General features: G+C 37.6%; 1 protein-coding gene across 1 annotated transcript in view; it reads left to right on the plus strand.

The window, feature by feature from the left end:
- The window catches only part of LOC134529196 (SRSF protein kinase 3-like), a 270,468-nt gene that overhangs the window by 43,680 nt on the left and 204,468 nt on the right, over nucleotides 1-22,320 (plus strand). The gene's annotated exons all lie outside the window — the stretch shown is intronic.

Below are 22,320 nucleotides of genomic sequence, written 5' to 3' on the forward strand. Positions count from 1 at the left end.
AAGTACAAACTTAAGATTCTACAAGTCTGTTCCTTCTGACAAAGCTCTCAGTCCCCATCCTAGGACCTCCTCCTCGGGAGTCTCCCGACACACTCTCTTTCCGTCCGCTTCCTTCTGCCGGGGCAGAGCGCACTCTCTCCCCACCCTTTCTCGTGATTCGTCGTTTTCATTTACACACTCGTTTCATGTTCAGTCCAAGGATTCAGTCATTGTTTAACCTTGTGATGCATAGTTTCCTCTGCAGTAAACAGTCTGTTTGAACCACCACACATAACTAACATTTGGTTAGCCAACTGACGTAGAAGGCTTGTAAACCTTCGACAGGCATACTCATCGTTCGATACACAAGACATGAAACACTCTATTGAAACATTACTCATTATTCACCTTATGCTTATAATACAATTTAATACCAGAATTATAGTTATAGTAGTTTTATATTTCTAATACTAACCAAAAATAACTAAAATAACTAGGTACTTACGACAGTTTGATGTTTTGCCGCAAATGTAGCACCGCATTGTCGAGGCTGTATGAGTGGCCGCATTGCAGACTTTTCCGTCAACTAATGTTATTAGTAATTTATGTTTTATAAAAACTTGTTTGTGCTCAAATTTGGTTTTTTGTTGATTTTTCTCCTGGTTTTCGACTTATTTAATTTTTTAATTGGTAACACTGTTGTTTTATTTTAGCAATCGGATTCTAATTGGCCTGCAATACCGCAGCGATGACGGTAAGATATTCTGCCATATAACTTTTTGTCCGCTTGACAGCTTCAGAGGTTTTAAATATGTGCGAGTCACTGCCCTTCATTTTCAAATTTCTGCTTATATTGTGCTTGTTGAAAGACATCACAACCCCACTTATATACGAGCTCAAAATGCTTCCTCTCTTCCTTTGTTAAGTTTTCTGTAACTGTTTTTTTTAAGTATTTTCACAATCTGAATGCCATGTGATCGATTAGATCCCGAAGTTTAACTTCAGAAGTTCCTGTGACAGTTATTCCTTCGTTTCTTGGTTAACATTATTTTTTAGCTTTTTGAAGTATTGAATAGCTGGGAAAGATATCCTTGTTAGCCTGTTGAATAACTGCATATTGCTTCGTTGTAAGATCAGCTTCGACAAATATTGCCAGTGCTTTTGATGCTGAATGTGGGGTTGCTGTAGTTTCTTTACTAGCACAGGCAACTGCTTTACGAAAATTCGTCGCTTGTCTCGGGATATTTAGTCATTTATTTAATGACATTCGCCATGTAATTTTTACTTTCCGCTCGATGGCTAATCTGTGCTGCATATGTTAATTCATCAGCAGGTGCATTTTTTCTGGGTTCCATTGTTTTGCGGCGCTTTGAACGGTCACTCACTAATCTCTTACTTGTCAAGTAACTGGAGGGGCAGCAGCGGATAAAGATATGTCAGTATTTAGCCATTCTTTATTGTTTTTCAGGAAAAGTTTTTCTGTGCTGTTACATTCTGGCCACTTGCGCTTGTAAACAATCTATAAACTGTTTAGTATTTTTCGTAATTTACCAAGTTACTCCGTCGAACACTTTGTAACCTGCACAATTTTATCTTCTAGACGTTGGAACTTTTTGCCCAAGAGTCTTTCTGAGATTTTTCTTGAGAATCTCGTGCTGGTTTTTCCGACTCATGGTAATGACAAAATCTTCGTAATCTAGAGGGAAAAAATATATAAGATAATCATAAAGAATTACGAGCTTTTGACCTCACTCACATAAGTTTAGATTTCTTCCTGGGGAACTACATTAAATTTTGGGATAAAATCTTTCTTACAAGACAATATGTGAGAAACGTTCGGCGTGATTGAGTCACAAACAAGGAGATAAACTTACTGTTTTTAATTTTTTATTACGACAAGCGAAATAAAAGTAATCTTTAAAAATAAATGTGAATATTCGGTAGAAGTTTTTCGCGTAAGAATGTTCAAAGAAGACTGTATATTTATTGTTCAGTACAAAAGTGTACAACACCTCTGAAATCACTATTTTCGTAAAAAAAACTTTACAAAATTACGTCATGTTTGTTACATGTTAAGGTTTACTTTAAATAAAAGGAAGTAATTTGGCAAATTAATACTTAAAAACGACTTGTATATGATCTATGTACCTTCTTCAATATCCATGGTAGTTTTTTTTCACTAAACTCGTAAAGTAGTAAGAAAAATATTACTAAAACTTGACTATCAACAAAGTGCAGAGAGCAAATAGGTACTTGCGAATTGGACGAAGGCAATGTTCCGACTACGAGCAAGGCCATGCGTTGGGCACTGCGAGCGTAGTGTGTGTTGTTACAAGCGAGGTCATTAGTCATTATCTACCTGTTCCGAGAACGAAGCTCGGCCACATTCTAAAAGGCTTACAATTTTTATTTATGGCCAGGCTTTGAGGCTAAATACCTCTTCGTGCGGTGGTTGAACGGCCAGACCACTTGCCTCCCACCAAGGCGGTGCGGGTTCGATTCCCGGCGGGGAAACGTGGCGTACGTTGCCGTGACCCCTCCTTTCCCCTACCCCCAGCACCAAATTCATTCCGTCAATGCTGAATTCTTATCGCATCACTACTCAGTTATTTCAGTGTTATTAGTGTTGCCTACCTAGGCACACAAGCGGTGTGCAGAACTTCAGAAAAAAAAAATTGGTTTGTCTGTAAAATCGGTTTACGGACGATAGTTTAACGTGACAACGTCATAACAAAACATTGATGAAATGATTGCATACTTTTATTATTAAAATTGAATCTTTTTATTGAACTATCACTATTTTGTATGGATACAAAGAAGGAGTGAAATGAAATCTACAATTTAATTGATAAATTTACTTTTATTTGCACTCATTAATTCAAATATGTTTATTACTTTAACGAAGAGATTATTTTAACTATAACTTTTATACATGTTTGCTATTTAACTTCTTCCAATCTGTGTTATTCTGTTAAGGATAGGACGATGATAGGAAAAGTAGGAAACGAATGGGAGTGTTTCAAGTTTAATGTGCCTCGAAAAAGTCAAATCGATGGTTGTTCCAATCGAGTGAAAGAGAGATAGACACAGCGTAACGGGACAATGTGCGTAACGGGACACTTTTTCGTGTGTGCAGCCGGCGTTCATCGATTTATTAGACATTGTCACGTCAAAAACCACGCGATTTGAAAACTGTTTGAAATATCAGAGTGGTGTTTTGTTTACGAAAAGCATTTTAGAATACGCTGAAGGCGGATGAGCAGTTATTTTTTCCGTATTTCGTTTATAAACTGTATTTTTAGAAGAGTGAAAATGGCTATAGACGTGTGTTTTCAGATATTTTTTTTTAGGCGTGAAATATCCTGTACAGATTTTTGAAAGCACTTAACGGACTTGCATTAAACCATTATCTTCAGTTCTCCGCCATGTAATGTTAATGTCACAACTCCAATATTATAGTTGCCGCAAGCACGACGAGAAGACTGGGCGCCAGTCCACAGACTGCACTTTGAGGCCACATCGCGCTAAAAGCACCAGCGAGCGTCGCACTTAACATCCCGCATCACTAACACAAATACACCCTGACTAGGCGAGCCCATTAAGTCTCTACTTCATTCATAGTTTAGTTCTTGTGCCGGGGCAAACGTGCCAGCTGCTGTGAGCAGCAATTTAACTAATATTCATTTTAACACAGTGCTTGAGGGAAAATTTACGTATTAAACTATATTGCGAATTAATGTAATTCATAACCCGATAATCCAGCTTGGAAGGAACTGGAAGAGTTGCTTTGTATTTACAATAAATTATTTGTACCTACCCACCGGGATGTTTTGGAGTCGGCATTGATACAAACACATATAGTGAATTATTCCACGACTTTCATACACAAGTGTGAGATCTTAACATAAAAAACCTAGGTCGAAATTGTTATTAACTATTTTATAACTGACATGTCTTCATTAACTCTTAAGAAAAGTATTTTCAATTAAAGAAGCTCACGGTTTCTACAGAAGAAAAAAAATGGTATGCAGTTTTCACCAGAACGGGTAATCTCCGAGAGGGGAGGCACCGGCTCGCGACACTTACAGCAGTTGCAAAAACATTGTTTTCACTCACTCAGTTCACAGTCTGACATGGAGATGGAAGCTATAAAGTGATTGGCAGTGTGGAGAGAAAACAAATAGTGTTGTTTATTTGAAGCGAAAAACAAATGCTTATCGGCAACAGTGCCGCGTGGTACACTGCTGTTAGTGAATTTTCTATCCAGATGATTTGTAATACAATCGACGAGATCTGAACTACACGCATATCTATGCGAGCTATTAATAACACACTTTCGTAAGTAACCTTTTCTGTTCGTACGGTTTTTGCAAAAAAATAATAATTTAACGAACTACAATTGTTTGCATTTGCACGTCGCACTTGTTAAAGTTCTGAGAGCCGCGCAAGTGTGAAACGTGGCAGACGTTGCCGTGGTCGGAAGGTTTTCTTTGGTTACTCCCGTTATCATCACCAATACATTTTGTTATTGCTCCATTCTAATCGTAGCACCATTCTAATCGTAGCACCATTCATCGTCACTATTGACCTCATTAATTAATTATTCATTCAAAGCTCCGGTAGACTTAAGGCTCGGTCTCACACTACATTTTGATTATTTAATTTTATTGCTGTTTCTGTTTATCAAAGGATTTTTCTGGGACTTTATTTCGATAGCTATGCTGCATTTGTTGATGAGTCACAAATTTTCTCCACAGATATGTACTAATCTTTATTTTTGAGTTGTAAAAGATCACGCAAGTGATCATAATTATGAACACTTCATTGACTTTTTATTTATTATCTATTGAGAAAATTTAAGACGAAACATAAAATGCGAAAGAGCTATCATGATGAATTTAGAGGAAAATCCCTCAACAAACAGTAACGACAAGAAAATAAAACAACCAACACAGCGTGTGTTAAACGAGTCCTAAACTTTTCGCATCACATCACGTGTTTTCTTAAACATGCTTAACATGGCCTGTACTGGCTTTCTAGAACGGTCCTAAAATCCGATAATTTAATTATTTAGTTGCGACTTATATGTTCATTAATTGGAAAATATAATATAAAGAAAAATACTATGTAAAAATAAGTTTATTTAACAATGGTTTTAATTGTCAAATTTATAACATTACAATGGTCGTAATCAGCTGTTGAAAATAAATGAATTATAACCATATCTGACCTGTTGGCTTAATGTATCTGGCTCCTGACTGGCGAGCCAAAGGTCCAGATTTTGGTTCCCGGACTAGTTGGGAATTTTTCGACTTGTTGAAAATTTCCTTTCCATATCTAGGACTAGGTATTCTGATGTCCTTTCATGGAAGCCAATCGAAAACAATGGTAAACCACCGCACTATCAAGCTGCCATGAACACTCCAGGTGAACCGCTGCTTCCTCCACTATGATGCCCTTTCATGGGAAGCAATGGTAAACCACCGCACTATCAAGCTGGTATGAACACTCCAGGTGAACCACTGCTTCCTCCACTCTGGTGCCCTTTCATGGGAAGCAATGGTAAACCACCGCACTGTCAAGCTGCCATGAACACTCCAGGTGAACTGCTGCTTCCTCCACTCTGATGCCTTTTCATGGGAAGCAATGGTAAACCACCGCACTATCAAGCTGCCATGAACACTCCAGGTGAACTGCTGCTTCCTCCACTCTGATGCCCTTTCATGGGAAGCAATGGTAAACCACCGCACTATCAAGCTGCCATGAACACTCCAGGTGAACCGCTGCTTCCTCCACCGCGGCGTCACCTGGGGTCACTGTGTTCGGACACGAATATCAAGGAATAATCATCAAATCGATCATATTTGCTAATGTTACCGGATTATACATGTATCATTGCAGGAAATGTTCGCAGTGATCAGCAGTCCGCATATTTGCAACAGTTAGTATACAGCTAGAACATCTGCAATGTCAGTTACCCGAGCCGACCAGATTACGATAAGCCGCCAGCCGACAACTAGGCAGGCCAGCCGCAAAAACGTTTGGCACGGACATTATGCTTCACACTTCTGAAATTAGCAAACATTTTCACTCCTGCTCCAAACACGCAGATTTGTGTCGATATTGTATTCGATACGGCTTTGAAACTCGAGAAGGAAGCCGAGACGAGCCAAGCGAGTTTCGCCTCGTGACATCAAGCCAATCACAAAGCGTTTTCGGCTGATTTTAAAAACAACAAAATTGCTAACATTTTATACAAATGTTATGCATGCAGGTCGGGTTTTAGATGTATGTATCACGTGTTTCTTTTATACAGCCCTAATCCTATACACTTACAGTGTTTTTAATAAAATACACGATACTTGCATACTGGTACTCGGATATTGAATTTGTACCTGAGCTGACACAGTGGCAGTATGTTCGTTACGGCGTACTGGCTGTGGAATTAGTTCAAACACATCACGTATTTTTGGGGTAGCACTGTCATAAATTCACCTGTGTGTGTTGCGTTGGTTAAGTGTACAGTTTTTGGCAGCAAAAAGGTCCAAATAATGGTTTGCCATCTTTAAACGAAATAGTATATGCCTCAAGTGCACATTATTTGGCAGCAAGTGGTTTAAAGAATGGTTTGACTTCTTTAAATGAAAATGGGGATGCCTGAAATTTCTTTGGTTTTTTTTTTTTTTTTTTTTTTGGAGTTTGGATCACTACTTGTAGACATAAACATTCGAATGGAAATTCTGAAATTTATTATTATACTGCACATTGTCATATTTCCAGTTTTAAACTACTATCTCTAGCTAAATAAAAATAAATTTTTATTTTTAAAAATACCATTACAGTTCTCAAGTAATAAAATGTAATTTTGGTACACTTATATCCCTATTTATTCATTGGTATAAGAGAAAATCTAGAAAGGCTAACATTTTAGACAATCTTACAGTTATTTAGTTTTATATAATATTAACAATAAATATTACATTTTTACAGTTTTAACTTTTATTCCACACAGCTCGTTTCTTCTAAGAGGCAACTTTGCTATTATTAACCACTTCAGTTGAGAGTGAAGACCCAGTGTAAATTATCAGAATGCATGTCGTTGGACTCTCCGAGCCAGGATAGTCTGTGAATGAATGGTTTCGATAACATTTAAGTTTGATGTGTGAGTTTTCTTTGTCAATTCACATCTAATACCCAATTTTATGCTGCCACAGTTTACTTTAGTGTCCACAGCTCATTGGGGCCATGTATTTAATCTGTTTGTAGCCTATCCTTCCTCGTTCCATTGACTTATAAATTGGAATGTATCTGTTTTCCTCGCTGCTGTGTGGACGAAAGCGCGAAGGAGATTGTGGGACACAAATCGCGGTTGCGACTGTACTGGGGTGTTACTCATGGGCATTATTGAAACTGTACATTCAGGAGTGATTTTTTGAATCCATGTTTTCTGTCTCTTTTCTTGGAAACCATGTGGATACAGTTCCGTTAGTTAAGAGGAGATTTCTTTAGAACAAATATCCTAATGAAGTAGTATGTGACCTGTTGCACATACATACTTTGGTTAGACATGAACATTGTGACTTCCAGCAGTATATAGGCATTTTCTCCAGAAGAAACATGCAGTGAGTTTCAGCTGAACACTGTGACCTATTTTGTATCTTCGGCACTATACTTGACAATTATCGCTATTCATAAATTAGCACACAATGGACAAAAACGGTTCCTTACTGCCAGTGTTGTTTTTGATTCCGATGGGTATATTAAACATGTGGTTTCAGGCATGGTCACTGGATGTACTGGTCAGTCAGAAATTTGACCGATATTAGTATAGCATTGTTTATATGGTGCTATGCGAGAAGTGAGATACTGTTAACTTGAACCATGCGAGCAAGCCCCCCCCCCCCCAAATTAAAATGGCTAAATATAAGCATATAGGACGAGAGTCTCCGAACCGTATAAATTTCTGATTGACCATCCTCGGTGTCCTTCACACATACTTACCATAAGAACATACGCAATATGTATTAGATATGCCTACTATATGGCACAATACAAATACATCAGATCTCCGAAACTTGAGACCTACTCTATAATCAAATTCGGCATTCATAATGCATAGAATTTTTACGAGTGGAGAGTACAGCTACCGGCAGACGTCTGTGCATGCCTTAGTGGGGGGAAGCGGGGTAACGAATGCGAGAGGGGAAGAGATGGGCGCGCAGGTCAGATTAGTCTATCAGCTGTTGTACAAACATTAGCCACCTCTAGTTTAGTCACGTGGAAGGCTATGGAGGGTAAAGGACGGTCACAGCGTTACGGGAAAGTTATTCACAGCAGTGAACGTGTAATTATAAAGTCGGTGATTCAGTGTTGCGATGAAGAGGCTAAAAGAGGCTGTCTTCTGGAGCCGCTTCAATGGGCAACAGCAAAAGCTGCGAAATATACCGGAGTTAGTGAAAGAGCCATATGCAGTATGCGTAAAGCCATCAGAGAACGTCCAAACGAGCCCAAACGACCCCAGGGAAAATCAGGTATAGTGAATATAATATTTAAAACAAGCGAAAAATTTTTCTTTGATCTAAAACAGGTCGTTGTCAATATACACTGTTTAAACACGAATATTAAAAAAGGCATTAACTAATATCATTGCTGCAATGATTCGCTGCCAAATTTGCTGAATAATTTAGCTAGTATTTGCACTACAAAATGCAGTTATTACGAGCAATGTTGTTAATAGTTTCATTTGGAAAGTATTTTAGGTTAGCGTGATTTTTGTATGCTTATTTTTTGTTCCTGTAACATATAAAAAATTAAGATACATTTCTCATTTTTTACTTGGTAAGATATGTTTTTCACAACTGCATAAATTTAAGTTTGATGATAATTATTTTATTGTTGCATTTGGCACAATTGTAAGAAGAGAATAATTTTATTTGCAGGCCCAAAACGAAAGGCTGCATTGAGCTGGACAGTTTCGACAAGAGAGTTATACGAGACACAATAGAGGAATTCTATACCACGAAAAAGATTGTTCCAACAATAGGTAAACTAATGCCTGGTTTACATGAGAAAATTGCATGGCAGTGGAGTGAGAGATCACTGAGAAGAATCCTTCACGGTATGGGATTTGTGTGGAAGAAGTGTCAGAAGAAACGTTCTTTACTTATTGAACGTAGTGACATTGTGATGTAGCGTTCGAAATATCTTACGGAAATGAGGCAATTAAGAAAAGAAGGCCACAAAATGTTTTACTTTGATGAATCGTGGATTGATACAAACTTGATTATGAATAAGTGCTGGCAGAAAACCGACTCTGTGAAAGGTATTTTGACGCCGGGAAATGCGTCGAACAGATTGATAATTGTGCACATTGGTTCCGCGAGTGGTTTTCTGGACAATGCTCTTTTGGTTTTTAAAGCCGGTGCTGCAAGTGGCGATTACCACGGGCAAATGAATGCGGAAAATTTTGAAAAATGGTTAGTAGAAAAAGTTATTCCTAATTTACCTCCTGCTTCGGTAATTGTTATGGACAATGCCCCGTACCATTCAAAACAGCAAGACAAGTGACCATCAAATTACGCAACAAAAAATGACATTATCGAGTGGTTGAACCGGAAAGGCATAACATGTGACTCAAGCATACGTAAAGTTACGCTACTTGACTTGTTGGCTCAACACAGGCCAAAAGAAAAGATATTTCGAGTGGATAAACTTTTAAAACAACATGGCCACGGAGTACTTCGTTTGCCACCGTACATGTGTGATCTCAATGCTATTGAGCGGGCTTGGGCAAAAATAAAACAGCATGTTAGCGAGCGGAATGTATCTGGAGAATTGTCATTGCAAGCTCTCCTGAAGTTAACTATAGACGGAGTTGAAAATGTAAGTAAAGATGACTGGGAAGGCTACGTGAGACACGTTGAGAAAATAGAAGATTATTATTGGAAGAAGGACTGTGTAATGGAAATTGCACTGGATGAATTTGTTATTTATCTTGGTGAAGAAAGCACTGACGATGACTTGTCCATAGAGGCCAGTGATAGTGACGATTGTTGTAGTGCCGGTTCACCATTAGCAAAACCGCTTTAACAATGGTTTGCAATGTGCAAAAAAACCTTCTATAAATTATATTTGCATTTATATTATGAATTATAGTAAACGATTATGTAATGTCTAATACTAAAATTTTTAAGTGAACATCAATGTTAGTCTTCTGTCTACAGCTAATTATTTGCACGTATTTACTATACTCTTTCTTAAATGTAAATTTTCTTTACCTGTGTGTTAAATGTTGGCAAAGATATATGTATATTTCAGTCAGTTTAGTATTTGTACTAAGTTTTGATTAGTTTCGTGGTTGTACTCTATCAAAACCATTTGAAAACATTTTAGAGTGGTAATTTTGTGTTTGCTTGATTTTATAGATTTATTCGTACCTACAAGTTGTATTAATATTGGTGGGAAAGTTAATCTGTACCCACTGACTGTTCACATATTGTAAAAAAATGTATGCATGTGTTTTATTGTTCATAACCGTAATTCTTACATTTCATTAGATTGTATCCGGACACTACAAACTTTCCCATATGAGCGATAGTTCTTTGTTACGAAATGGTAAAGTGATGCTTACTGTACACTATTTGTGTGCATACACTTAACGAAAAATTATATAACTAATATTACACACAACAATACTATTGTTATATGTTGCAGCTAACAAATACCCCCGTGTTCCTTACTGTTATCTAATGTTTACTGTTGTTACAAAGAGTAAATGTTTTTAGGCCCGCACGTATACCGCCGGGACGTACCGTTGTCGCCCGGCTAGAGACCGCGCCGTGACGAACTTCAGTCAAGCAAGCAGGAGGGGACTCGCGTGCACAGACGTCTGCCGGTAGCAGTATATGGTTCGATAGATTGCCCAGTTGTTTTGGTCCATGTATTGTAAGTTCTTCATTTTACATTTTTATATTATTTTACTTCTCTGTATTTTTTTATTTATTACTTAAAATTAAAAGCAAATAATGAACATATTCAAGAATATCATGGATTTGGGCGCCTTGTATTACAGTTAACCTAACCTGGTGATCATTAATGAAAAACACAAATTGGTCGTTAGTCATAAAAATAAAAATCAATATTTATTTTATAATAAATAATTGACATGTGTAACATAAATGACCTGAGTAACAGTTTTCTCGAGAAACCAAAACAACAAATCAATTATTTCAAACCTGGTTCTGTTACGGTGGGTACATGCACACAAAAGTTCATATATTTCAAATGTCAATTTCTGTAATAATGTTTGTTAAATTGCTCCAGCTAGTCAGGCACGAAACCCTGACTCCCAAGACCACTAGACCTGTGTGTGACAGTTCGTTGCGTTTAAATTTAAAAAAAGTACTGAAAATGTCTGAAAAGTATACTCGTTATTCTCTAATTACGCGAGAGACTTTAAGAATGTTCGCTGGAACGTAATTAATTACCGACGTACTGCGTTAACTTCACTAAATATTAATGCAGTCGGCCATACCTGAATCCTGGTATAAGTCATAAAACTTCTAAGCCTTATATTTCACGGTAAAGTTATTCCCGTGCGCTGCATTCATTTACAGACGCGAACGGTAATTAAATCTTGCGTATAGCTACAGCTTCGTAGGTAAAATCGACGCTGATCTGCTGAAAATAGCAGAATACCCCACGGGAATTAATACCGAAATACACCATTTTCCCGGCGTCCAATTTCTCTCCTCTTTTCATATATTCAAATTTAGCATTGTCGGCACTCGTCAGCCAATCCTAACATCTACGCTAGGCGTCTTTGTCCCAATCGGCCAATTTTAGAATGTAATTTCCCACGGAATTTCGAACACAACGGAGCTTTGTTTATGTGATGTGTCGTCATGACAACATCCGAAGCCGCCGGCGCTCGTGACGACGCCAAACAAAACACTGCCGAAAGTCCGGGAAACGAAACGAAAAAAAACATATATATATATATACATAACAGTTGCAGTGAACCTGTAAATACCGTAGTATTACGGTACATTATTCACCAATTCATCTAATTTGCATTAAAATAGTCAATTTGACTTCAATGTTGTTCTATTAACACATGTCACTGAAGTATGACAGGACAGTTACACGTTTAATTGTCCTTGTCTACTCACTATTGTCCCAAAACACATGTTCACCACAACTTTCTTGCGCTCAGTTCCATGGGCGTCGCAAGGATATATTTTTTGGGAGGGACTTCAATTGATTTAGTTGTTGAGGAATATCCATCCCCTGGAAAAAAATCGGGGGGTCCGGGGGTCCTCCCCCGGGAAAATTTGGCGTTTGAAGGTGCAAAAAGGTGGTTTTTAGGCATTTTTCTTTCCTAAATATTCTTATTATAGTTGGTTGCAATATATAATTTATTTTTCATAAAAAATATTTTCAGAGAACAAATTTGTAAAAACACAATTAACATATCTGCTGGTGCTATATCCACACAAAATCATTAATTTAAACATCAGGAGAAACCTGAATGTTACACTTAAATGCCGCAGCAGTATTAAGAATATTTCGCACATGTACACAAACATAAGTAATAAAGTGATTATATTCACTATATTATAGTATCTCTCCTCGGTATCGGACCTGATTTTGATTTTACACGAAGATCGAATTAAAAAGTGCTCACATTACCACGATTGGACTAAATGCACCATGTGCAACATATGGGTTATATTGTGACGAGGGGGAGAGAGGGTCGTAACTCTTAACAAAGCGACTCGCTTGCTTAACTTAATAAAATACTTTAATGTACCTAGGATCAAAGTTCGTCATCCCGTACAGGATGTCTGGTGAGAGCTGAACTAAAGGAGATTTTGCAAAATAACTTAATACTAAATTAAAATGATTTTTATTTTTAAAGTCAAATAATCAAAATCAGTCTTAACGAACATTTTCGAAGCGGGATTAAAAATTTACAACAATCTCTTCATTACTTAACTACTGAACGACCATACAAGAGAGAGAGAGAACTTCACTAAGCTTCTTCCGAATACACCTTAATTTATAATTCAAATTAAAACAAAGATAAAGCAATACTCACATTTTCCAATAAGCATTTCTTGATCGATTACTTTAGAAACTAACGTAGGGTCCTCTCCTGCCCTTAAAACCCGAACGAACATTACATTGTCATAACTATGACTCGTGACCCCTGACGAGAGACATAGCCCCCGCCAGAGTGAGCTTAAAGACGATTACATGCCGAATGAACTTAAACTAAGCATCTCGTTACCACAGGTGAGTGCCATAGCCTCCGCCTGAGTGAGCTTGAACTCAAACTACATTACGAACTAAGCAACTCGTTACCTCAGACGACGGGCATAGCCTCCGCCTGAGTGAGCCTAAATTCCTACATTCCGAAATAACTAACTAAACGACTCGTTACCACAGGTGAGTGCCATAGCCTCCGCCTGAGTGAGCTCCGAGAGAACACTCACTTGCGCTTAAATTCGCGCGCAGCGCCGCGCCTAGCATAACAAACGCTCGTTATTGAAGCCAAATTTACTAAACAACTCACTAGGACCTCTGAGAAGGCTACCCCCTCTACCCAGACGTGCAGGCCACACCGCGCGGCTTGTTACGACAGCGCGCCCCAGTAACTGCGGCCCGTGGCTGCGCCAGCACGCGGCCGAACAAACAACAAACAAAAATCTGCAAGCCCGCAGCGCGCCGCGCCGGCCCCGTGCCCCAATGACATGGTCACGCCACTTGCGCTGACGAGTGAACAGAGCAGACAGCCCAGAGTCCCGTCAGTAAAGTCCCTAAATTTGATTTCAAAAACCCTGCAAAATTTCTAACCACGACAATATCACAAAAATCATATTTTTAATATAACTACGAAACTAATCATATTATTGGAGGGGACGAAATTGAAGGCATTTATTATTGGGGGGGGGACGTGTCCCCCCCCGTCCCCCTCGGTTGCGACGCCCATGTCAGTTCCACAAACACCACATCGGGTCTTAGTCTCCTCAGACGTGAAGCCTTCTTATTCACCGGAACAGTCGTTGCTTCACTTTGTTATCTCAATCGTCGCCAACACTCGCTCGCTTGTACACCAATTCCTCCCGCACTATTAATGCGTTCCTAAAAATGTTCGTGTTATTCGAAATCTAGAATTCTGAAAATCCATAAATAGCAAGGCTAATTTACTTAATGTGTTCCAAAATGTGTAGGGAAATATTATTTACATTATATAAATGCATAGAATAACACTAAACGATAAACATGTCACACCAATTACCTTTATAAGCCTAACATCGAATACTTTGTATGACAAATACGAAACAGTGTAATGGGAGATAGGTCAGTCGGCTGGTTGGCTTGCCCGTCCGGGCGTGACCTTCAACTCATGTCGCGTACCTTTCCACGAACTTTCCAAACCATCCTTTACTGGAAATGAAACCGATATTACTATACGGATATTTACATTTTAATTTTTCAAAAATTAATGTGCTTATTCGCGTATCACTGTTTGGTTCACACCAATCCTGTCAGGCCCGGGATTTTTTCTTTTCATTCCACCATTCATTTAATAACCTTTTCCATGTGAATCATCTGTTCATTTTTATGTTCCGGTATCTAATGTAAAATATATTCCCGCTAGTACAACCAACAGCATTAGACTGATATAAACGTTTGATAGAGTCCTTATTTCGTAGGATTGTGCGCACAGTTGACTTGCTTAAAACTGAAGTGCGACAAAAATAAGTGTTACTTTCATGACATTCTGAACACCTTAGTACTTCTAGTTTTATCTCAAATACTTGAACACGATGCATTATGCTCTCACTTGGAAGCCATGATTCCACTTTATTCCAACTGCAGGTGCTTGTGCACTTACAGTTATCGGCACACGAATGGGCAGACGTTGCTTGTGTTTGTGCGCGCTGGTAAGACAAGTTCATCACGACCTGGTCTGTGGCCGGGCGACAACGGTACAACACGACGGCATACGCGCGGGCGTAAAAACATTTGGTCCTTTACACTCCATAGTCGCAACTGAACTTGCCATAGCTGATGTTTGTACAAAGTCGATAGCATAGTCAGACCTGCGCGCGCATCTCTTCCCCCCTCGTATAGCTAATTTTATGCCACGACACATCTGTTGTTTACCGAGTTGAAGCAGACTTCGTGGCATCATGCCTGAGTTTTTTTTGCCAGTGGCGATAGCATGCTAACTGAAATTTACAGACGTGCTATTCAAGACTGGCGTAGTAAAATTAACATCGCGCTAAATGAAATTTGAAGACGTGCTAAATGATGGATTGTTGTATTCTAAACTAAAACTCTCATTCGGTCACCGATGCGCTTATATAGCAGGGGAATTGGCTTAGGAAAGGTCTAATAATAGCTTTACGACTGAGTTAACCATCTCCATTGTATTTTCCTCATTTTTTGATTGAGTAAATATATCTAGTCATTTTAAAACTTAATATGGGGCTTACTTTGTCGCTTATAATTTAGTAGACATGTTTTTTTTTCTTCTGCCGCATATTGATTAGCCACATCAAATATTCATGTTGAAACCCAGTAGAGGTAGTCTTTAGATTGTATCTCTCATCTTCATCCGATTTTAAGCCAGTCGAATGTTTTTAAATGTGTATCATCTACTAATGCCATATGGATCTCCAGATGACAGGCATAGTTGCTGTTGCTGGTTGGTTCTTATCGAGGAGAGCTGAACCAAATGTCGCAAGGCACCTTCAATTCCTGTCCAAACACGTGTTTTGAATGAGTCCATCCAATTTATTCGTGAATGGCTGCAGTGTATGCCAGCATGAATAATTTAATGTGTTGGTTCCATTCTTTCTGATGTTTCCCTACAACCTTGGTAAGGTACTCTCCTAGAGTCCTTTTGAATGTTCCCTCTATACTATCAGACTGGGGGTGTAAGGCTGTAGTCCTAGTTTTCTTCATCCCAAGTAACCGATACACCTCCTAGAATACAGTTAATTCAAAATTTCTGCCTGTGTGTGAGTGCAGCTTCATTGGTAGCCCAAACCTACAAATTAGGTTTTGACTAAAACATTTGCGACAGTCGTGGAATCCTAGTTAGGTAGAGCATATACCTCTTGCCACTGAAATAATTATTTTCCACCAAAATTTACCAGTAACCATCTCAAATGGTCCAGCTTTGTCAATTGCTATTCTCTCAAATTCCGAGTGTACATAGCATGCCTAAATTTCTTACGACTCCGGTCCTTGTTTTTAGCTGAACATGTTTCACAAATTCTCTATATCTTGGTGGCACTTCAACCAGTAGTAGTGTTGATTGAATATATATTGTTGCTTCAGTGTCAACATTAAGAAGACACTCTCTTCCAATTACCTAACCATTAAGTAGCAGACGAAATTCATTGCCTCTACGAAGTAATTATACAGGAAACATCTGGGAGCTACCGCTTCCCGGTGAGCTGGCATGCCCCCTTCAAGCCAGCTACTACTAGTTTTCCTGGCATTCTTCTTGCTGCAGTTTCTTCTTGCGCATTGGGAAGTACCACTGGCCATGTCCCATTTATTGACAGGCGAAGCATCGCGGGCGACCTCCTGTTCTTCGAAACTGTGGACGCTGAGCACCATTCAGCAGCTTCTTCAGTGCCCTGATGATATCCACTTCATTACTGGTGTGACTGGTATTCTCCTCGTTGTGTGGTTATAGACCAATTCTCATCGTCCTGGTGCTCGTGTTCCTTGAAGCTCTGCGCAATTATCCTTTTTATTTAGTGAAAACATCAGGGCATAGTAGCTCTTCTTGTGGCGGGAAAAACAAATAATCTTCTGTATTTCAGTATACCTTAGCCCATCTTTGAATACATACTTTATGCTACCCCGTCTTACGCTAATCTTGAGTTACGCGATTTTTAAATCTTCTTGTCGATTCGTTGGTCTTTTGTTTTAACATCTTGCGATTCTCAATTCTCCACTCCGTCCACACTATTGTTCAACTTACGACATGTTCGTACATGTTTCACGCGGAGGAAAATTTGCGTGAGAAGAAAATATCTTCGATCTGTCAGATGACTTTGTTAGATTTTACGAAGCCTCCTGTGTTAAAATAACGTCGGTTGACTTTTTTTTTTTTTGCAATTCATGATAATATAATTTGTTTTATCCAAGATTTTATTACACAGTTTTTTCTAAATTATTGTTTTCTTTAATTTCTGTTCCCAATTAAACATAATTTCTTTGCATGTATTGATATGAAAAATTGTACCCCTACTTAACACGAATTCGATCTACACGTTATCGCTTGGTTCCAACTATCGCGTAACTTCAGGGTATAACTTTATTCGTAGCAAGCTGCTGACGAAACTGTGTAGGAGCTTCTGGATAAATAAAATTATTGTTTATAAAACTAAAAAAAAGCCCTTATCAGCTACACACTAAAAAGTTGAGTTCCACTATTCACCTCCTGACTCCATCATCGAATCAGTTCGATGGTACCAAATATTGTATTGTCATCCGGATTACATAAACTTGGGAAAATTTCAAAACGATATGACAATTGGAAGTACGTTAAAATCGACTTCCAAGATTTGTTTACATAGTTCGTTAGTTAGTTACAAGTGAAGCTAATAAAAGCTTGTTAAAAAAAAATCACAAGCCTCTAAATGTGAGCCTAAAATTCCTGTAATTTTTCCGACGGTTGCAGTTGGTGCGACTTAAAAGCTGTTATGTTCATCTCGCCCAGGAGTCGGTCGTCATGTGTGTGTGTGAATGTGCGCGCGCTTTTTTGCATGTGCGGTAGTATGAATGTGTTTGTGTATGTGTATACACACACACAAAAGGTGAGTCTGAATTCGACCAACAAACTTCGGCTGCAGGTTCATTACGACATTGTGGTCTTAAGTGCTTCCTGAGGCTGGAATGTCAAGAAGAAAACGTCTGACTATACGGATTGCTGGCACACTACAAGAAAACCAGCAGGCTATTAGTTTCAAAATAAGACAAATTGTTGGCCTCTGTATGAACATTTTTACATTTATATTCATAATTTATGTTTATATAATATATGGACCTAAGTATGAATATAGGCCTACATATTCAAACTTAACAATGCATCTAAAGTATGTTTTATTTATTTTTATACTTAGTTATCAACTTTATGTTATAAATTAATAAATGCAAACTTTGAGGGTTTTCAGGGACCAGATAAAAGCAGTTTTATTTATTAATATTTCCATTCAGGCAAGAGTGGGTTTCTCGCTCATCATGACTACTTTTTTTTATAAAGAAATGCGAGCATGTTTTCACATAGAAAGCATGAATTGTTTGAAATCAGCCACTCACAACAGCAACACCTGAACGATAGCAAATTTATAAGGATGGAATGTCAAATCCTTATATAAAATCCGCCTTGCAGTTAAGCGTGTAAGCTCACTCATGCACAATGTCTGATCATGTTTCCGAGCTGAGTATCCAGTTCCCGACTCGGTCGAGTTTCCGGGGGTTTGAACTGTTGGGGTCCATTTTACAAAGGTACAAGACTTGTAAGTAACAATTGTAAGAAATAAGCATTTGTAATTACAAGTTGTTACGAACAGGCATTTCGCATAGATTGTCTGAAATTGTCACCAACCAGTAAAAGTTTCATTTGTGCGTAACAAATAGTTGATAAACTTGTAACATAACCTTATTGAATTAATGGACAACCAACAGTTATTACTGTTTGTGATTTTAATTCATATTTATTTTTCGTTTCAACTCAGTAAGGAAAAAAGAGGAAACAATTTTCTAGGAGAATTGTTGGTAAACTTTTAATTGTAACATACCTGTGTTTCGGTAGGTAGAAAAATACAAGTAGACAACAAGTGTCAGCTAGAAGTTTATTATCAATAATTGTCAATAACATAGCGTTTTTAGGTACCCCTCAAGCAAATAACTAGTAAAAATGTGCAAATTCACTTGTCATTACAAGTGTGCTTTTGTGAAACACTTGTAAATGCATGTTTTAATGAACTTGTAAAATTACACTTGTTATTTACAATTCTTGTACTTTTGTGAAATGGGCCATTGGAGTTTCAAGAAAGGGGAGTCGGTTTGTTTATAATCACGCTTCCGGCAGATCGGATATTTTCGACCCACGCTAACACTTTGTTGCGACTTGGAACGTTACATTGAAGCCCAACATCGAAATGTCTTCAAGTACGACATTGAACCTCATTAACAAACTTTCCAATCGCGACACAACAGCCGTACACGAACAGACGATGCTTTATTGGTAATAGCGGCAAGCCCTAAGGAGTCAATCGCTTCCTCTCTTTCCCGGACTTAACTCTACTGTAAGGCGCATACTAGCCGTTCGAAAAACATTTAATTATTCTGACGCGACATTTATTTCCCATAAAATGTGACTGATGTAGGGCCTAGCTACATTTTGGTACAACGAAAAAATAACTAGTCTTTCACTACTCGTCTGTGACGTGTAACCATCTAACCTCGGCAACGAGCAAACTCATGTGTTCCCATGTTGTTTATGTTGCAAGTGAAATTATAATACGTAACTCGGACGGGGAATTTTTATCGCAGAATTCTTTAAAATAATGCCGAGCGTGATACATAAACTAATAAATAAAACAGTAGATGTTCAAATACCAAAATGTCTGGATACGAATCACACACATACTTCCTGCGGCCGCCGCTGGAATTCGCTGCCTGAATCGTAAACGTGGCTTGCTTCTGTCAAACGCAGATAGCAATTAGCGGCACGAAACAACAGGAAATTTTAAATTATTACATACGGCTCCAACAAAACCCCGACTTTGGACCTAATTTTCGACAAGGAATTTGATTAAAATACTGCCCAAATTGTTGAAATTCACTAATCAGTTATAACTATAAATTTTCCTCACACGTTAGAAGTTATACTTCTATGGAATTACTCAAATTTTTAACCTGAAACATTAAAAAAAAAATTATAGCACTAAGTTGTGTTTGTATATTTGTTTTTGCTCAAACGACTGAAATCAGTCTCTAAATACTTCCTACAAACAAACTTTAACCTTATTAAGTTAATTCATCATTATTATATAATGTTGCTAAAAAATTAAAAATAAATTTTTTCCAGTGACGAGATTTGAACAATTTACCTTGAGGTTAATAGACGCGCGCTCTGCCGCTGTGCTTCTAAGCCTGTTGGGAAACTGGAAGGAGAATATGTATTATAATAATAGTAATGTTAGTTTTCTTAGTGTTGTGATTGTTAAGAAATAAGACGGTAGACGTTTCCATAACTTTACTGCTTCAACACCACAATATGACTGAACGCCCAGCAGGCCATTCTGTTACAAGCCAACAAATTCACAACACTGAAATTACACCAACTTTACAATACTAAAAACACACATACCAACTGTAACATATACAACACTTAGATATTTTGAAACTTGTGATTACTTTTTCTATGACTGTCTTAGTTTACCAAATATATTCCAGGGTAGTTTCATTATCATAAGATTCATGTGGCACACCAATACGTTTGGTATGTTCCCTAATGTTTACGAAAGTGACTATATACGGTTTTATGTTGCTACATGTGGGTCCGCTATCTTGTTTACACATTTCCGTTCATTGGCTTCCGTTCCATTTCCACGAAATTACTCCTACCAACTGCCGTACAACGAGAGCTAAGATGTTTACACATCAATAAAAACATCTTAAACCATATAGCAAACTAGTACTGATCATTATAAAACAGGCAAATTTTTCTGAAGCACTTTTTATTTTACTTTTTCACGTATTACACCTAATTTTGTGCCTAGGTTGCACTCATTGGTTTTAGTTGCATACCTTATAATATTGTTTATATTGTTACAATAATATTTATTATCACATTCAGCGAAATTGTTTCTTGATATTCCATCATTGGCGGACACAGGCAAAAATGAAAATAAACATAGTAAAGAAAAGAATGCATTTTGTTAACTTTGCGTTATTGACATGTTTTATGTCGGGATTTTTTTTTCTTTGTCACATACGAGAATACTTTATAACGACCGCGAACACTTAAACTGTACGTATCTCTGCGTTTATTGATTGGCTGCCCCTTAGCTGGGGTTCACGACGACTTCAAGTTACAAGTAGAACGTAACTAGTTAAATTTTTCCTTGCATGTTAACTTACTATTTTCACGTTTTATATTACGATGCGTCCCGTTAGTACATACTTAAAACTTCGCTAAGGAAAGAAAAGTGCCAAGAAAGTATCAGAAGTTTCAGGTTTAAAATTGAAATATTACACATGTTTCAAAGTTGAATTTACTATGATTTTGATAGGATATTGAGTTCGTTAGTTTCGTAAACACAAAATTCAAGGAAGTTACAATCGTAAATAATGAATGAAGACGAATGTGTGTTATTTATTCCCGAAGGCGTTAAACTTATTTGCTTTTTCAAATGTTTGAAATTCTGGCGATATTTTTTAACGTACAGTTAAAATGTTTGCAATTGTAATAAAGTATTTTAGTATGTGACAAAGAAAAAAAATTCCCAACACCAAACATGTCGATAACGCAAAGTTTACATAACGCTTCCAATGTTAACTTCAACGTCACTAACAGCAGGTAATGTGCAGCATGTGTCTGGTGGCAAAACTAAGAGAAAAAGTAGAATGCATTTCATGTAACACTGTAAAACAATTTCGTAAAATTACATATACAAAGGTTTGATAATTTTACATTTCTGTCGTGTTATTTTGAAAAAAATAGTACAGTTTTGTTAATTTTACACACATGTTTATAGAAAACTAAATGTTGCTAAAACACACACATGTTCATATTTTATCACAATAACTAATGTGTTAAATTAATCAGCGTCGTGTTTTTTTGTCTGTACACTGTACTTGCAGGTACACACGTATGCCATTGTAAAATTACAAAATATTTGTCAGAAAAAATTTACAACAACCAAAGAACTGCAAAAAATATATATTTTGCAATTTATACTAACAAAACACCGTTTAATTTGCATAGGTACGAAAATGGTATTCCCATTCGTAATAATTTATTAGTGTGCAAGATGGTCAATTGGTCAAGACGGTTTGGTTCGAAAGGTCGTGAGTTCGATACTCCTCTAATCAACTCGCATTGTTCGAAGTGTTGACTTCAACAATTAAAGGTGATAAAATTAAAAATCGTTTGAAAGTACACATTGTTTATTAACAGCTAAAAAAAAAAAAATTTTTTTTTAGGAAGTAGCACAAAGTAACACGTTGTCTATTTTTAATGTAAATTTACTCAACTAGGCGGTACAAACAATTTGTGGTAAAAAAAACGCATGATTG

This window comes from Bacillus rossius, chromosome 2 (genome assembly GCF_032445375.1).
Source record: "Bacillus rossius redtenbacheri isolate Brsri chromosome 2, Brsri_v3, whole genome shotgun sequence".
In the NCBI taxonomy this organism is placed as follows: domain Eukaryota; kingdom Metazoa; phylum Arthropoda; class Insecta; order Phasmatodea; family Bacillidae; genus Bacillus; species Bacillus rossius.